Raw genomic sequence first — 14,964 nt, forward strand, 5'->3', positions numbered from 1 at the left:
CTCTGTGCTGTCAATGCTTTCTTAGGGCCTATTTTTTTCTTAAATCTGTTCTGTTCCCTGTTATTTGTCTCAACAGGTGGGCAAAGAGAAAAACTTATCAGGTTGCTATGAATTCTTATTTATTTGGTAGTTACTGCCTTGTCTTCTCTTAGATTGACCTGTTTTAAATGGAAAAGATGCATATTTCTTTAACCTTTTTTTGGTAATCTTTACTGAACTCCTCTTGGATCTCTAAATAATCTACAGCCTCCTTTAAATGAAGTGATCACAAACTCCAGCTGTGTCCTATCAAAACCAGCTAGAATAAAGAACATGCACCGTAAGCCTTGCCAGACTATCTCCCCAGACTGGTTGAAAAGTTGTCTTCTTCATTACTACTAATCTTTATTGACTTATGTTCACCTTTTCTGCTATAGATCTATTTATCACTGCCTAAATATCTTCCTCATGATGTACAGACAACTGTTTCTACCTAAACACAAAAATGTGGATTTTTTTATTATTATTATGACCTTTCCCCTGCCCCCAAATTACTTCTCCGACTTGCCAAAATAATTCTGAACTCCAGTTCTGCCCCGCACAGGGTGCTCCCATTCTTACCGTGTTGGTCATCTGCAGCTATGATAGGCATTCACTCTATCCTATTACCTGAGTCATTCAGGAAAAAATAGATTAATTCCAGTATGCAGAAGCAGACTTCCTGCAAACTAACAGGGACCATTATTCTATTTTGTCAGTAAAGCACGGGTAACTATTACCTAGGATGATTTTTTCCAACTGTGTTTTTGTACCTGGGATTCTTCAGCCTGGCAAAGAGACAATTGAAGGGACATACAATAAAGGTGTGTAAAAATCACACACCTTTGCTGGAGAAGATGAGAAGACAACAATTATTCACTGTTTCTCATAATGCAAGAGCTGCAGGATGCCAATAAACTTTTGAGACCACGGGTTTAAAACAAAAGAAGATTATTTTCCTTATTAAATAAATAATGTTATAGGTTGTTATGGAGGATAAATGTATATATGTGAGCTAAAAGAATCAATCGGTGATAGAAGAATATTGCACTGAAGATCCAGCATAGCATAAAATTCCATAAAGCTATTAAATGCATATAGCATCTCCATCCAAAGAAGTTCCTGAGATTTCATTTGTCATGGACATTGACTGTTGTCCCATTACTTCTCCAAGCAGGACTATTGATCACTGCAGAAGACAAGATCCTGGTAGGACCACCATTGTGTCTTGCCCTGTACGGCTATTTTGGGAACTGAAGTCGATTTGAGTTTCACTCACCTATTCTTGATGTGCACTTAAATATAATCATGAATAGCTCTGAAATGTCTCCAGGCACTTAAATACCTGAAGGAATTCATTAGACTCAGATGGTCTGAAGGCTTTGAGTTTTCTAGGTATGTTTGCTAACTGGTTCCTTCCCTGTCCTTGCCCAAGGTGTTACTTCTCTGATGGCATTAGTACATTAGGCATTTGATTCTACTGACCCATCAGTGAGGCAAAACAAACATTTCTTTGTCTTACCACAAATATGGAGTGCTTTCACATTATTCCACATGTCCTTTCCTATCAGCATGTCATTCTGTGGCTTGACCCATCTCATATTGTTGCTCCTAAGCATATTTTTTCAACCATACTAGTATTTGTTTAACACAAATGTAACTACAATGCTCCTGGATCCGAGCTGTGCATCCCTCTCTAAAAGGGCTGCACAGACTTACCAGTCTGGGAATCTTTGCACTCTGTAACATCAACACGGGGAAGAGCAACTATTAGCTCTTAAAGACTAAGCAGATCATCACCTAAATACCTTTACTAATCTTTCTCTGTCTCATTCCTTAGCTTTATGAAATCTGACCTTTGGTTTTAGAGCTCAAAAAAAGTCTAATTCTACATGTGTGCATCTCTCAGCATAGTGGAATCTCATCTCGGTTAGCGTCAAAGAAACACAAGGCACGAGTTAAATGACTTTTCAGTGGACAAATACATCTCTGCTCTTTTGCTGCAACAGGTAAAAAACACAGAAAGGGAGAACAGGAACAACCCATGTGGGCTGGGAGACTTGAAGAACAATATTAAGAGAAAGACAAGACGATGCCCAGGAAATAAAGCCAAATAAATGATACTGAGCCCAAGATATGAAGTAACACCAGGACTCTGAACTCACTTATTTACAGGAGATTAACATCAAATGTTGCATTACATGTTTTTGTTCGCTCTGGGACTCTGAAGTCAGGTAAGTCGTATCCACTTCTGTGATTAATGACTAGAAATATCAGAAAACCTCAAAGTATAGATATTTGGGTATGCTCATGAGCTGTAGTCTTTTTTTTTTTTCTTTTTTTTCTTTTTTTTTTTTTTCTTTAGGACTGTAGCAGAAGCTTGAGCAAAAAGAATGAGAAAACTGGAAAATATGGAGAACAGATGAAATGGCTCCCTCGGCAGAAACAGGTACGTGAAGAAGGCAGAGAAAGAAAGGTGATCTGAGTCTCCTTTCTACAGACTCCTTTGATATCATCCATCAACATGATGCTCCAAACAGGGCAGAATGAACCTGATCTGACATGACTCTTAGGAATCTATTCCCCTTACACAGATCACCTCCATGAGACAGCATTCAGACAGAATCATTTTGTAGATGAACGTAGGTGAGAGCAAGTATGAGAAAATGCTGAAAGCTCCAACAGAAAAATGGGAAAGAAAACAAAGCAACTTCAATTGTTTCATCAAAAAGGTAGGAAATGAAAGCAAAGTAGGAAAAAAATTAAAAAAGGAGAAATAGTTAAAGTGTGTCACTGAATGAAAATAAACAGAATAACTTTTTCAACCTGGCTCTGTCCAGGTCAGGCCACAAAGGGCAACCTCTGATAACAGTTTCGTCAGCATTATATCAGATGAGGGAAAAACTCTTCTAGTATGGATCATATTAAAGAAAAAACAGAGAGAGTATAAAGGTATATTTAGCATCTCTTTTGTATATACTGCATAGTTTAGCTGCCAGAAAGAATATGAGAATGAATCCAGCACAACTGGTTACTTAGCAGTCACAGTCTCAGCCCTGATTTTTAGGGAAGCTTGGGCAGTTACATGGCTATAACTCTCTTGCATGATACTGGAGCATAACCTGTCCACCAGCAAAATGAGAAAGATCCTCAATGCCTTCTGTAAATCTGCCTTTCTAAGGTCAGACATACAAAGAGGGTATTTTCTACACTCCTGGCATCTGATTTATCCTACCTCAAATCAGACTGTTGACCAAGGGTCAGACAGTTTCCCTGGGGACAGAGCACATGCTATATACCAAACACTGGAGAAGCACTCAAAATCTTTGAAAGCTCTGCATAGTTCATATTCAGCATTTCATTGTCCTACTTTCTTTGGGAAAGAAAGCTCATCAGTGTTTTAAAGAACACTGACACTATGTAGCCTTGGGTTATGTCTTGCACACCATAAGTCACTTCAATAGATTTAGAACACAGTAATACAGAGGAGACTGACCAGTGTCTAAAATCAAGCTGTCATATCTCCATGAACGTTGGCCTGTTTACCCAAAAATGATGAAACATTCTACATTAACAGGTTAGACACTGGGAGGCTCACTGCAAGGCTAAACAGAACATATCTCAGGACTGAATCTGGTCCTGCACATATTTTTACTTTAAAATGGGAAGCATCCTTTCTGAGAAGCACCTTCGCTGCATTCTTATCACATAGACACTCGTATATACATGGATATGTATATACATGGATATGTATGTACATGTACATATATGGTTGTGTACTGATTCCAGTGTCTCAAACTGAGGGTCTTAAGTCTTTTTGAGCATTAAAAAAACCCCACCCACCAAACCCCCAAAACCCACCAACCTGAAAAGCAGAGAATTTTCTTGAAACGATTACTGACAGATAGATCACATTTAAGCATAGCTCCAATGAGCATAGCCATAATGAGGTACAACAAATATCGCTAATTCAACCGTTAGAAATCTTCCCAAGGTTAATAAAAGAACAACAAAACTTACCTCCAGACATTTTATTTTCTTAGTAAAATACTCATTATATTTCTTGTAATCATTTTCCCCATTACTTGCTTCTTGACTCAGGACTTTTACTTGGTTTTCAGACTGAAAAAGCTCTTTCTCAAGGTTTTCCATCCCTTAATGGAAAGCAAAATGAAAGTCAGTGAGTAATTTCTGAAATATATACTATATGGACCACTCAGAAATAAGCATTTAGAGCAAAATGAGAGCAATCAGCATTCAAAACACATCTTCCAAGATAAATAATTGCTTTAAAATTGTTATTAATAGGAGTTAAGGTCAAATCACAGAATCATAGAATGGTTGAGGTTGGAAGGGGCCTCTAGAGGTCCAGCCCTCCTGCTCAAGTAGGGTCACTTAAAGCCAGTTGCCCAGGACCATGTCTGAATAATTTTTTAATATCTCCAAGAATGGAGATTCAGCTATTTATGAACTTTAGACCTGATAACATGTTTAATAACTTACAAAGAACTGGCCCTTGGAGGTAGGTTACTTAGGTACCAATTTACTCTGGTTATGTACAGCATGAACATATTGTAGCACTGGATATAACGGGTTATAATAATTGCTGTTTAACATACCTCCACAAGTAGTTCAGCATGCCTTTTTTTACCAGCCTCTATTCTTTCATCCACTTTTCTGTTTACATTCTCCTCCGCTGAGAAAAAGAGTTTTCTCTGCTTTGCTAAGTACAGTAATTTCTACTGAAGTATTACTCTGGTGACAGATACAGAAGCAGAAATAAGTTGAAACAGGGAGAAAAACAGATAAGGGAGACACAGCATTCCCAGAGGCACTGGAAGCCTAAGTTAAGAGATTGGAAGACTCAGACCTATCTCCTGTAACTTCAGGATTACAATCAAAGTGGTTCAGGTAGGAGTCTGGGATGCTGACAAAATCTAGGAAATGCAAAAAAAGACATTAAAACCTTTTGAAGTGCTGCTTTGTTTTTACTGAACATGGAGGAGGAGTCTTAAGATGATAGTCTCGTTTAAGTGCCTAAAATTAGTTAGTTTAAGTCTGGACCAAATAGTTAGTTTAATTTAGCTTAGCAAACTGGAAGGCTAAGAGGGACAAGATTTCACATTCATAAAACCCTAGTGTTTGTCAACTATGAAAAGGATAAAAGACAACACGGTTACAAAAGCAAGAAGGCATGCTTGTCTATTAGAAAATGGAGACTGGAACTCAGAAAAAATAATCTTAGTCATCAAAAGAATAAGATTTTAGAATGACATCTTAATGAGTGTAAGAGGGGAAAACAACAGTGGGGTTTTGGACTGGGCAGGGTTGAACTGGAAGCCAGTATCAGATAGGTGGCAGACAGGGAAAGCCTGGTTGTCTTTTACCTTTGACTTTCCAGATTCTGAGCCTCCTTAAAACTGTCACGTTCACCAGCGTGGAGTTACTTAGACTGCTGAATGCATTCCCAGGCAGTGGAGCATAATACAGTCTCCTTTCTGTTTTTAGTTTCTACAACACTTTTCCAGTACAAACACTTTCATAATATCTGAACGGTCTTCTATGTTTCTTCCCTTTATATCACGGTTTGGATATACTAAATATCTATTGATCATCTTTTCTCTTTTTCAACTAGCCCTCCAACTGGTTCCACCAGAAGCATGTGCAGGACTGGGATCCAAGCCCGGTCTCGCTGACCTTTTTTAACATTCCCTACAACAAAGTCCTGATAAATAGATTGACTAGCACAGAGTAGCCAGCTGTTCCATTAAGCTAGTAAAAACAGTCTATATGGGCCTTCTATTTTTTAAAGCGACTTTATAACTGAGGAACTAACAGTTAGTAATGTCAGTCAATTAGACATCATGCAAGCTTATTTTTCTTCTTCAAAGGTAGGGACTGCATTTCTCTGTAAATTGCCCTTACTTTGATCAATTACGAAATTGAATTTTGATCTTTGCACTAATGACCCAAAACAATTTTGTATATAACTTACCATTGAATTCAGACTTATCAAATGCTGTAGGTCCAAAATTTTTGTATGTAAGTTCCCAAATTCATGCTTTTTCTTGGAAGTTTTTGCCTCCTGAGTATCAAGGATTTTTTCCATCTCTGTCTTCTACATTAAAAGTAATACAATTAATTGGGCAATGTACTGTGCATTGTTTAAAAAATAATACTAAAACATCTGAAGCCTTCCAAAATAAAATAAGCACAAAATTTGCACTGGAAGAAAATAAATTTCTGCAAAAGCCTTAGTGATGTACCAAACAACAAAATTCTATAAGAAAAAGAAACAATAATTAATTAATATAACATGCAAATTAGGAACTGATCTGTCAAAATTTCATGTGATTTTATACCAGTGTAGGAACTTGATTAAACCATATTTTCTACTCTAAAGTTTTCTTTTATTCTGATCATCTGTTTTTATGTTATTGCTCAGAAGGGATATCAAATATACACAATGGCTATAAATATAATAGGGCAGAATATAAAAAACAGTAAAACCTTATCCCAGAGCCTGCTGGAAAACATAGGTACCTTTATTTTAAGCAGTTTGCCTGGAGGGGTTGAATTCCCAGTGCATAACTATTTGTCCCACAGTCAGTAAGAAGCACAAATACAGACATGACGTTCTGAGATGTGCTGCCAGAAAACAAATTTCATACACTATGCAATTTTGATGCGTGCATGTTTGTATGTGTGGACATATATGCATACATACCACACACACATAAGCGCAGAAGTCAAAACAGCATGTGTGCATCTATGTCAAGACAGTCACTTTTCTGTTTCTGCTGCCGTGGAGACATATGTTAGCTGCTTATAAGAAAGCAAGATATATCTGGAATAATTTCTAAGGTAATTTCATTTTTGGCACTATATAACTATCTGTAAAACCGTGAAGTACATTTCAAAACCTTTACCTTTTTATCGTATTCTTCTTTCTCTCTCTCGAGTTTACTCATTTTTTCAGCTGTTTTTTCTTCCAATTCTGCTAATGCTGCTTTCGCCCTGATTATGTCTCTTTCTGTATCTTTGTTTTATTACAAGTTTCAATTAAGAGAGCATTTGTGTTAACTTTTGTTGCCATCCTTTCATTCAGCAAGTCTACTCTTTCATGATAGCATCTCTGCAAGTATTCTTGTTCTTCACTGAAAAAAAAAAAGATGGTATTTCCTACTATTCATTCAGATCAAAGACTTGGTTCTGGTGGTCATTGAAATGAATACTTGCCTACCCATACGTTAGCAACTCAGTCTACTACAGCACTATACATACTATAAAGCATGACATGCGCCAGCACCTGTGATGAAGACCATCTAAGGCCTTGCATTCCAATGAAAGGGCTTTCAGTTATTTGTGTTATAACTTTTTCACAAGTTTTACTTTTTCTGATGTGATTATTTTCCACAAGTTTCATTAAAAATGGAAGGGCTGCTTGCAAGCACTGAAAGAACAAAGACAGCAGGCTTTCCCTAAGAAAATGCGTTGTGGTTTATTTTCGAACAACTCTAGCAGCATGGCAGAAGGTGGCAGTAACATGAAATCTGGCAGGGAAAAAACAAATATCTCCCAAGATCCTGTATCCTCTTAGGGTAACTCTTGAAGAGAAAGATGGATCTCTAGCACAGTTACTGAATCAGAGTTCCTTCCACAGTTCTTTTTTTAACTGAAAATTGTGATTTTTGTCTGTAGTAGTTCCTTAACGTGAATTGTTGAAAGAGAAAACTCTCCCTGCCAGTGTGAGAAGCAAAGCTGCAGACAGTTTTCTGTAAGCAATTTTATCAGGACGGCAGAGGGCAGGCAGCAGCAGGCAGGCTCTGGTGTTCAAGAAACAAGATCTTAAAAATCACACTTGCTCCTGCAGAAAAGAGTTGCCTAGGAACATTTGCAGCTAGCTGCAGGGGTGAGGGCCAAGCACTACTCTCCACGTTTTGATAAAATTTCAGTTCTTCTTAAGCATCTTGCCGGTATGGTTTTCCATGTTCAAATGAACACATACCACAGCACAGTGTTCTGTCTTTCACAAAGGGTTTGCTTCTCAGCCAGTAATTCAACTTCATAAGCAATGCTTTTCAATGCAGACAGCAGCTGATTTATCTTTGCACTAGATTCACATGCAGCAGTAATAAGAGCTAAAAAATAAATGCAAAACATACAGAAACCTCTTAGCTACAAAAAGGTATATATGAGATAATGCATAAAGGGATTGATCCATAATCTTTAGTTGACTGCTATTGATACTGTCACCTGGTAAGGGATAGCTGTGTTTCTAAGATACTAACTTCTCAGAAATCACATACTTTATTTCAGTAGCTTAGTCTTAACACATTTCCCCTGATTTACCACCATTTACCAACGAGAAGCAGCCTGCTGTGTACTCACAGAATGCTCTTTTTTGTACTATCTGTCTAAGAAATTCTCTAGACATATAGTGAACCGATAAAAATCACCCCTTTCCCCAGAAAAAGTCTTCTGCGCAACCAGCTCTGGCTGCCAGGGACAAGGAGCAGGATCACCTGGCTTGCAATTCAGTATCATTTCTTCCAGAAGAGCCACCACTGCGTGAAAGCGAAGAGCCTACACGAAGAGGCACTGTGGATAAAGCTCCTCTGTGCAGGGGCGTTGTACTACAGCATCTTTTCAGCTTCTGAGGTAAGTCACATTAGTGCACATCCACCCATGCAAAAACACTTAGTGCAGAATGGGAACAGCTAGTATAAACAACTGGCTGCACAGCAACCACGTGCTATAGGCAGAGAGAAGGTAAAGGCAGAAACTGGCTATAAGAAAGTAATCCACAAACATAGAATGTAGCTGGGGGTGTGTGTGTGGAAACACTATAAAAGCTCTGGTTGCTGTTTCATGATAAACCTAAGCTCACCTAACTCCACAGTACTCCAAAAGGCCACCCTGCCCTATTGCCGTGCTCCCTCCTGTGCCACCACTAACAATCATGCAGCCTCGTAGTTAGCCAGATGAAGAATTCCAACGCCCTTGCTTCTCACAAAAAGAAGAAATCCTAACATTCAGCTAGATAACTGCCTGACCGCTCTGCTTTGCAACTGCAGTGCAAATAGAAGGGCGGTAGCAGAATGCACCTCGGGTATCTTAAAAGTCAAGCCATACCTGAGGAAAAAAGAGAAATAGAGCTCAAACTTTATTTTCATCTAGGTCTACATTTGGGCTAAGGCTTTAGTCTCCCTTCATAGCCAGTGGAGAGAGAGAGGCACTTCCAGCTCATAATGTTTCTGACTTGCTTTAAACATCTGTTCTAGGATGAGACAGATCGTGCCTAGAAGTGCCTCTTCCTCTTCACCATCTAAAAGAGACAGTTGACAAACTTTTGGGTGGGGTTCCTCTGACCAAATGCAATGTCACATCACATAAGCGTTGTTAACACTACTTCACAACAAGGGGACTCGCAGCACAGAGCACTCCAGTGCTCCTTGAAGTATCAGCGAAAGGCTGTGGCATGGCTGGGACCAGAACTAAAAGCTGTAGTTCTCCTGTCATTCCTGTAATGCTTGTGTATGGTCTTCAGTGAAGATATCGCTCATTTACACTCTTACATGAGAGAATAATCCTTCACAGTATCATACATCAGCAAACACATCTTTCATTAATGAGTTGTTACTGAAACTAGTTTACCTTTAGCAGCAAGATTTCTTTTATAGAATACTTCAAATTATTTAAATGCATAGAAAATTCAATTCTCTTGTTTTTTCAGAGCTGATTAAGTCAGTACTACCTGTCATCTCTGCAATAATCTCTCCTGAAAAATTCTGCGTTCTGAAGTAAAGCTTGCTGGTTTTTATAGTCTCCTCTTCTGGGCATCCATGGGTATGCCTTCGAATTTCTTCCTGACAATTAAATACACAAGTGAGAACAAAGTAATAGAACAGATGAAAAAACACTTCTTCCTTGAGAGAACATTCTTTTTTTTTTTTTTTTTAGTTAGTTGATAATGGATATTTCGCATGCCTAGATAGATCATTCCCCTTGCTCATACTTGCTCTCTTTCTTTTACTCTTCAAAATAACAAGTAACTTGTTTTACACAAACCTAGATATCTCCAGGAACTGCTGGTTTCTGACTGTTAAGAATCTTCAGGAAGCTGTTGCCTAAATCTCTGCTGCAAGAGCTGTGCTGGCAGGGAAGATCTTAGCTGTCAGCTTCTGCAGTTGTGTGTGAAGGTGTTACTTAAGCAACATAAGAGCCTCACTTCCTGGTGGCCTGTAGCGATACTGAAGAAGGAAGGGCTCTAGCTGGCCTTGAGGCACAATAGAAAATCACCTGGTTCATGGTTAATGGTATGAGAAGGGTCACTTTTAGAGTGGCGGGGGAGCAAGAGAAAACAGATAGAGAAGCTCTCAAACAACTGAGCCCTCAAATTTGTATGAGAATTGTAGGTGGGTTGATAAAGCTCTGAATATCTGTCAGTTATTAAATGGATGTTGACTTTGGTGTCACAGCTTATGCAGAAAACCAGTCCTATCTTTCTCCTTCAGTTTTGCTAGCAGTTACAATCACCAGCTGAGACACTGTGAGAATAGATACTGTTGAATTTTACTGTCTACAGAGCGAATTCTATATGCACATATATAAATAACTCTCATTTCCTTGTGAAGATGAAATACTTCGAAATGCAAAATAAATGTGTAAAAGGTTTTAATTTCATATGAGTTACATCCTCAATTAGCTGAAGCAGTGAAAAAGAAAACAGCTTTTTACATAAAACACTCATAGACTAATGCAGAGCTGGTCTGAAATCGATGATTTAGAGGCCTGCTGAAGGAGAAATGAAAGTTTTACAGGATTTACACCTACCTAGACAAATGCATTATAGAGATACCTTTAAAATACCTTCTGCTTGAAGCCATTCTGGCTTTAATGGCTTCAGAGGTCTTACAGCAAAAGTTAGCTATATAGCTACATCCTCAGCTCCCAACTGCTGTAAGATCTCTTGCACATGCAATGCAACTGTTTCAAGGAAAGACAGGCTGTTTAAAAAAACCCCTTTGCACCTAGTCGTAGGGCAAACCACCTACCTGCTGAACTCTGTACCACCTGCAGAATGCGCTAATGTTAGTGGCTGTATCCTCACAGCAGCCCTGAGAGGGAAGCGTTATTTTTCTCTCTTGCACCAACAGCATTAAGGCTCTTAGAACATAAAAAGCTCTACATGAGCAGACCTTTGCCTTCAAGTGATTTTTGTGATGCTCCTACTAAATTGCTGTAGGTTCAGAGCTTACACCTCTTGCACAAAAGCAAACCATGACGACACCATAGAGTTATGGTTGAACAAAACTTCAACCCTGAGTCCCAATTTTTTTCTGCTGAGCATAAGACCCTTCCTCTTTTTACTTTAAGACCCTTCCCCTTTTTACTTTGACAGAAGTCTGGGCATGCCTCAAATATCACTAGCCTCTAGTACAAATGGCATCTACTGTTCCCCCATTAAAACACCAGCAGGTGAGCTAGCGCTTGGATCAGCTGTGTGATCTGGATTAGTCAGGTTGGTTTGCTTTATTATAGCCAGACTTCTGCAGGCAGCAAAGTGCCTGCCAGCACCCACCAGCTTCACTCCAAACTGCCTCTCTCTCAAGACAGAATATAACTCACACAAGAGAACAGTTCTAATAGTACAACCATAAAATTATTTCATGGTTACCAAATCTTTTCCAAGTATTTGAAACTAAATATTGGATTTTTCTTACCAATTTCTTAATAGCAGCAATAGTATCTTCAAGACACTGCACAATTTCTCCACTGAATGCAGTCTTCATTTTTAAAGTTTTTCTAAATGAAAAATACAGTGAAATTAGAACATACAGTTTTTAAGCTTCAAATATTGTTCTATTGTTCTGCAAGAATTATTCTGAAGGGAAGGTTCTATTTTTAATTATTTGCTAAATATGTTTTCCATTATTCTAAAGTAGGTTAGCATCTTTCACGCTCCTCCTCCTCTTGGTGCACAGAAAAGGCAGATGCACCAGTGGCAGAGGAAGTCCACAGAACCTGGTAAAATTTACAGTCATAAAATTCTTCCAACTTCAATTCTGTAGAATCAATCTTTTAAAAGAATCATTGAGAGAAATTTACAGAGGTTATTAAACTGAAGTAAAAGCTGTGGATCAAAATAATTTCCCTTTAAGCAGGGTGTAGCTAATCTTTAGAGTTTTTCCAAGCAGTCACAGCTTCATTATGTCTCTTTCCAACCAAAAATACTAATCCGGATTCATCAAAGCCTGAAGTGAGATTTACGCTACTCCAGAAGTTACTCTTTGTATTGTAAAAATTAATTTAGCTTGAGCTGGAATAATAATTGCAAGGATTTGAATTCATCCAAAAGATTATTGTACCTGTTAACAGTGGCATGAAAATTTTTTATACCCTGATTTTGTAACAGAGACTAAATCCTTATAGGAGGGGGAAAAAGAAAATTCGTAATCCAAGCATAAGTAAATTTGTAGTGAAGACAAGGCACTCAGCCAGCTGAGAGCTCTGTTTTTAATTTGACCTGCTAACTTCTTTGAAAACTAGCAGCTGTCCCATTTAACTAGGATCTTTATCCAGAGTTGGTGGGAGCAAAGGCCAGGAGCAGCTACTACTTCTGCCCTACCTGTTCATCTTCAGGCCTGATGATGATGCTCACCTGCCAGTATGGCATTTGCTGTGAACCATCATCAGGAGAGACGTCAGAAAACAAGCCTATGTATGCAGCAACCAGCACAGTGGGTGGCATAAGAGCAGAACTTGCCCCAGCTTCACCAATTAGTAGTAATTTCAGACAGTTCTTTCTAATCATAGCAGTTTGGAATCACAGTCTTTTTACCACCTTAAAATCAACAGAACTATGAGCAATTTTTCTCAGGAACAACAATTTAAGGCATATTGTGCATAAATTAAACCCATGTTAAAATCCAAGTTCTGCTTGTGAAGCCTTTTTTCCAGTCCTTTAGGTCTTCCCTTTTCCAGACCCCCTCTTGATTTCTTTATATTGGTTTGATTTTCTCTCCTCTTTCCTATTTACATTTCCTCTCTCAAAATCTATATTTCTTAGATGAAACATCTCCTTCAGGAAAAAGTTGAGGTAAAACATTCAGATATATTCAATATCCTTCTATGCCTGTTATTAAATGAAAATTAAATGCCAAGTGTAAACTAACATTAGTGAAGTATAGGTTCCCCAAATACAGAGTTTTTATTTAAAAAATGAAAGAAAATCCCTCTGAGAAGTCTTGCCATTTTTTCATACATGCTGCTCTGAAATTCACCTGCTTCACTGCTAAAACTCTTCCAATTAAACCTTTAAGCCTTTTAAAAGTGGCATAAAAATCAAGGTGATACGCAGAGAATGTCAGCTATCCATTTGCCACCCCTCCTACCTCTGTCATTCAGTGCCACGGGCACAAACTTCTGGCTTCAGAACAGCATCAGCTCATCCTCCCTGCACAGCAGAGCATTACTTGCATACGACATTCTCAAAAACTATAGTCACTGCTTTGTCCCACCTGATAGCCCTTCTCAATGCCCCTGGCTCCTTTGGCAGAGGATGAACTGCATCCTGACAGTGGCTGGGAGGGCAGAGTACTGAGACCACAGACATTTACTTGTGAAGTATTTCCACATCATCTTAGATCTCATAATACAGCCTATGTCACCCCAAGCCATTTGTCTCCTCTGTGTATGCCTTTTTCTGATCTCTAGGTTACAAGCTGTTTGAGGGACATTATAATTGTACAGCCTTTGAAACCAAGCTGTTGAGATAATGCCCTGCAACCAACCCGAAAGGCAGCAGGGAAGCTCAGGCTCTCGTCACATACAGTCCTTAGCCTGACAGCTGAGGCCTCCAGAAGCAAATATTTTGTGATATACATCCATAACCACCAGCTGTGCCCAATCCTCACTATTTATAGGAAACCAGTTTTGTTAGACAAGAATAACTTTCCATTACCATTAAACAGATTTGACAGCGATGGAAAGGTTTGAATGTTCTGAAATTGGAAAGTTTGAAATGATAACCAGAGGCAGTGTACCCCAGTGTGGAGTCCATCCCTTGAGACTGGTCAGCTATAATGCATGTCTGCCCCTACCTCTCACAGAGGACTCTTTTAGAGCCAGGTAAAACTTGTTTGAAATATATTTCCTGGTACTTATTTGGTGCTTTTTCTCTGGCTAACTTGATTACTCATAGTGCAATTTCCTTGCTTATGCTTGAACCAATCCTTCCCTTGTATGATGATTAATCTTTCCTTCTAAAGCAAATTTATTCTGTTTTTAGTCATTGCCTCATCTCCTTCACGAAGGCCTTTGCACCAAGCTGCTGATTACTGAATTATTCTAGTTTTGCATCTCTGTAATCCATCCAGGTACCCTGAAAGCAGGCTGTATTTCTTACAAGAGACACCATGATAAATGTGATTCTATAGGTCACATTTATCTTCCAAGAAGGCCCAACAGCTTCATAAGCAGGTTCTTGTCTGATATGGCACAAGACAAAAAATTAACATTCAAGACAATTCAAGGGCTCTTAACCTCTCAAGACTGCAAGGAATGAATTTGTGCTTTGGGCATGCTTGAAATTTCCTTCTGCCTTCAGATGCCATGCCACATGCTCACTTCAGAGGCTGAGGGGGACCATGAGCATCTGTCTCGCACCACCTGCCACAGCACCTGAACCACCATGCAAAGTGCATTTGCTTTCTTAATGTGCCATCAGACTTGTAGCTGAAGAAGGATTTTTCTCAACGTTGCCCTACAATGTCAGCACTGGTGATAGCGAGGAGGTTTGTGTTCCAGGTAGAGACTGCAGGTGTCCATGAAAACTCTTCTTTAAGCAGTGTTTCCAGAAATAAGATGTAGTAGAAAGGGTTGAAGAGGAAAAACCCCAGACATCTTCACATACGTGCTTGCCAAAAAGTCTTGGGAGTCCCA

The 14,964-nt window shown here is 38.9% G+C and overlaps 1 long non-coding RNA gene across 1 annotated transcript; it reads left to right on the plus strand.

Annotated features, from left to right (window-relative positions):
• Positions 1–1,846: 1,846 nt before the first annotated feature.
• On the plus strand, positions 1,847–3,700 carry LOC114011835 (uncharacterized). The gene is made up of 3 exons (XR_003553935.2): positions 1,847–2,252; positions 2,384–2,467; positions 2,613–3,700. It is a non-coding gene; the product is annotated as an uncharacterized LOC114011835 (long non-coding RNA).
• The last annotated feature ends 11,264 nt before the right edge of the window (positions 3,701–14,964 follow it).

The sequence above is a fragment of the Falco peregrinus genome, chromosome 1 (assembly GCF_023634155.1).
Source record: "Falco peregrinus isolate bFalPer1 chromosome 1, bFalPer1.pri, whole genome shotgun sequence".
Lineage (NCBI taxonomy): Eukaryota > Metazoa > Chordata > Aves > Falconiformes > Falconidae > Falco > Falco peregrinus.